General features: G+C 38.3%; 1 pseudogene; it reads left to right on the top strand.

Annotated features, from left to right (window-relative positions):
* The first annotated feature begins 1,052 nt into the window (after positions 1-1,052).
* On the top strand, positions 1,053-2,714 carry LOC113473028 (annotated as a pseudogene).
* The last annotated feature ends 1,843 nt before the right edge of the window (positions 2,715-4,557 follow it).

The raw sequence follows: 4,557 nt of genomic DNA, 5'->3' as shown, positions 1-4,557 counted from the left end.
AGTTCTGTGGGTCAACTTTGAAAGGAGTTCTGGGGGTCAACTTTGAAAGGAGTTCTGTGGATCAACTTTGAAAGGAGGACCAAATAGTATTAACTGCTATATTATACAGAACTCCTATCAAACTAGCCTTGTGTTCACCACTGACGACTCTTTCTCTTCCTACCCCTTTTTCCCCTCTTCATATTCCTCCCTCCTCTTTATCTTCTTCCTCCTCTTCCTCCGTTTTCAAATGGAAAATTCATTTCCACTCTGAAAATTTGCCCGGAGACCTAGACGAATTTCCAGTAAATGGATAATTGGATGCCTTCACAGAAGCTGCAACGGAGTCCAGGAACAGGAAAATAACGAAATTACTGACCTCTCAGTGAGTTTACGATAGTTGTTAATTGCATTTCTTGTTGAGTTTGTTTGAATGTTAATGAAATGTATCGCGCAAAGGACTTGACTGTATGAAATCTACGCTCAGAAGGAGAAGAAAAAGAAGACGAAGGAGAAGAGGGGGAAAAAGAAGAAGAAGAAGAGGGAGAAGAAGAAAAAATAAGAGAAGAAAAAGAAGGGAAAAAGAAGGAGAAGAAGGAGGAGGAAAAAGAAGAAGAGGAATGAGAAAAAGAGAAGGATGAGAAGGAGAAAGAGAAAAAGAAGACGAAAAGGAAGAAGAAGAAAAAGAAGAAGAGGGGGGAGGAGGAGGAGAAGAAGAAAAAGAAGAAGAGGGAGGAGGAGAAGAGAGAGAGAGGAAGAAAAAAACCCGTTTTCGCTCACAAGTTTATTAGATATTTCATCAATTTGTCAGAGCCATTTATTTTTACGACAAAAACCTTCCACTCCATGTAGTCATTATTTTTGCATTACCTACCCCACTCCCAAACTCCAAACTGACATAGATAGCTAGATACCTATTCTAGATAATATTGCTCTTGAAATTTTGGAATATATTTATGATTTTGTTATGATATGTAGGTAGGTAGGAATATGGATGGGTACATTTACGTAGGGAGTGATAAGATTTATGAGAACTGTATTGAGTTTTTGGGTTGAACTAAACTACAAGGTAGGTAAAACACAAAATCATCGTACCTACCTATTTGCATATATTCCGTTCTTTTGTTGCAGGTTATGGATCCACAGCACCTCAGACAACCCCAGGTAAACTATTCGTCATTGTGTACGGATTCCTTGGTTGTTCTGGAGGCATCCTGTTCTTCAATCTGTTCCTGGAGAGGATCATCACACTCCTGGCGTATATCCTGCGAGCATTATACATCAGGAAGTTACTACGCTCAGGACAGGATCTGAGTGAGGATGAGAGGAATGAAAGTCTGGAGGAATGGAAACCGTCTGTCTATTGGGTCATGCTATGTCTCATAGTGGCCTCTATCGTTATTGCTGGCTGTGCTTCCTTTGTCTATGTCCCTTATGAGAACTGGACATACTTGGAATCTATCTATTTCTGTTTTGTGTCTTTCTCCACCATAGGTTTTGGTGATTACGTCTCCGCTCAAGCGATCGACTATCCAAACTCGAGCTTATATTCGTTCTGGAATTACATTTTCCTCATCTTAGGTTGCTCTTGTATCTATTCTCTTTTCAATGTCACGTCCATTGTCATCAAACAATTCCTCAACTGGCTTATCTACGAGATGGATATGTTCTGTTGTAGGAAACCTCCTGATAAAACAGGACGTGTGCTGAGAAGACATTCCATTCGTGTTCAGAGGGAAAGAGAGAGAAGGCGAAGGTCAAGTATAACGTTACCTAAAACTATTCGTCGGGAGAGGAATCGTCCGCTAGGTAGAATCTGTGATGTTGTACCACAGGCTGATGATGATTCTAATGGTTTCGATGAAAATTCCGATGGTGCCAGAAGACTTTCAGGCGAGTTGATCTCCATGAAAGATTTACTGACGGCAAACAAAGTGTCTTTGGCTGTGATGCAAAAACAATTGTACGAAACTGCTCAAATGCAAAGAGAAGGCCAGGCAGAGCCTTGGAGTGAACGTAGAGACGGGAAGTTCACACCAGGTACTGTAGGACCTCTAGCAATAGTTAGTAAAAAGTTAGGTTCATCTAAATGACCCAGGTTACCTCGTTTGTTTTAGTAAATCAATTTTGTTATTTAGATAAATTATATTGTATTACAAGTGTCTGATATTTATAATGTTTTAACTTTTGTAGCATCAGATATTAAGAATAAATTAATACCTACTCGTAAGTACACCACCAAACAGAAAGAACCCAAGAGCTCAGGTGTATAATGGCAATGTAATGTATTAGATATGGCATCAAACAAATAGATTTTCTCTATCAGATGATAGACCTCACACCTACATCGGCCATACATTTATTAAACTGATCGCAGACTTCACTCTTCTCCGGAATTAAAAACTGTAAAATAGAATTCTTCAACACATTCCACCGATGGTATCGTCTAATCAAATAACTCTAACAATGTCCTTTCTCTAAGTTGTAGTACACGATCATTTTTCATTCCAGTTTTTTCCATACTTCAATATTTCTCTCTGTAAAATGCATTTTCTCTTATAAAATAGGCATAACTAAGGTGCATAGGTAGTTGCATAATATTATCTGCAGCAGATCGTTCATTAGATATAAATTTATAAAGTAGGCACGTAAATTTTACTGTGGCAGGGCGTTAAATTACAGTCCACTTTATTATTCGTAATAAATGTAAAAAGTATTTATTTTATAATACCGAATTTCGGACGTTTTCCTTTTTCATTCAGTTGTCTCCAACAGTTTTTTTTTTCGAACAATGAAGAAAACATGAAAAGATACAGCAAATTTCTGTTTTGGAAATGTAGACAAATGTGCTGTCTCTGGCGTAGGTTAAGTCAAATTTTCGTTCTTTTTATGGAAACAAAAGCTTACTATTGCTGTCACACGTGGTTTAAGCATGCTAAGCAATGAATGGATAACATGCTTACACAGTGTTACACATATATTAAGCTTACGAGTAGCTGTTACTCACTACAATAATTCCTTATCTTGAGTTTGAATGTGACATTATCGAACACAGAAACTGTTTTTGTCGTAATCTTTTAAACTCCAAAACTTCGTCATTGTTAATGCGTTAATTAGGGATTTTCATAATGGGGAAGTCTTTGTAAAGATACCGAACATGTCAGCTCCTTGGAAGGCCGTAGGCAGAAAATTCTTTTAGTTGTGCTTTTAAAATTTTTCGGGCTCTTGTTTTATTATTATTTAAGAAATTTGAAACTTATTTAGATGTTTAGGTAATTTCCAAGTTAGGTGGGTACGTTTGTGAGAGTTTGTGTTTGGCAAAGCGTACGCAACGCAGTAGGAAATGCGTACCTACCTCACTACCTCCCTTTTCCTGCATTGTAAAGTTAGGACTATAGGTAGGAGAAGCACGTGAGTTCTCACATGAGATGTGTTCAGTGATAACAGAAGGACCATTTGGATGTCCAGTAGTTCAGTTCACTATGACATGGAGTCATGCAAACATTGATATTAATATTAGTTTGTTTATTAAGTTCCTTTCTTGTGTTACAAAACGTGCGATGTTATGAGGAACCCGAGTTGTTTGAAGAGATTCGAATTGAGTTGATAAAGATCTTGAGGCAGATCGATGTTTTTCTAAAACGCGAGGAGAACAATGAGTTGAGGAAAATTCGTCTGTTACACCGATGGCGCTTGTTCCACAAACACAAAGACTTGGTGAACGCAAGTATAGTGAATCATGATTACCTGGAGTATAACAAGTTCCTGGGTATAGTGTGTCCCAAAAATTTGAACATGCTGCGGAGAAATATGCTACGTTACAAGGTAGAAACTTTATCCAATATCAACTTCGAGGTCATACTAAATACACTGCAGAAGTTGCAAGCATTTGTCAACTTGACAGCAAAATCCACAACACCATCAGGTCGGTGGAAGCCACCACCCTGGAAACACCCAGTGTTTGATGATCCACAGTTCAAGAAGGACATTGTAGAACACAAGAAGTTCGATCTTCTCAAATATCTTGATGGCAAAGTTCCGCACAAGAAGCCCCCCACTACGGTAGCATACCGGAGAGTAAAGCAGGATCCAGCAGTAAATCTAAATTCACAAAGGAATGTGCAGATTAACGGAAACAAGACTTTACCAAGACCAAGGTTCTCTAGAAATGGCACCACGTTAAGGATTCCAAGATGATTTTCCACAGAGACAAGAACAGGAAGCTCTTACATTACCAGCAGGCATATAATGTTCGCTAAATAGTGAAATGATCGGTTGAAATAAAGATAGACTATTAAGGATTCCAAGATGATTTTCCAGAGAGACAAGAACAGGAAGCTCTTACATTACCAGCAGGGATATAATGCTCGCTAAATAGTGAACTGATCGGTTGAAATAAAGATAGACTACCTGTAAATATGTATGTTTAGATTCCCACATTTGAAAATACCTCTGACTAGTTCTTAGGGAGGGACTGCTTCATCCCTATGGTTCAGCTTCAAGGATATTTGATGCATATTACCAGAGAAAAAGGACGTATGGTAAACTGCAGAACAAAATGCAACGTAAGTACCTAGG

This window comes from Diaphorina citri, unplaced genomic scaffold (assembly GCF_000475195.1).
Source record: "Diaphorina citri unplaced genomic scaffold, Diaci psyllid genome assembly version 1.1 scaffold12898, whole genome shotgun sequence".
Classification (NCBI taxonomy): Eukaryota; Metazoa; Arthropoda; class Insecta; order Hemiptera; family Psyllidae; genus Diaphorina; species Diaphorina citri.
The sequence above is the reverse complement of the archived record's forward strand: the minus strand, read 5'-3'. Positions and strand labels throughout refer to the sequence as shown.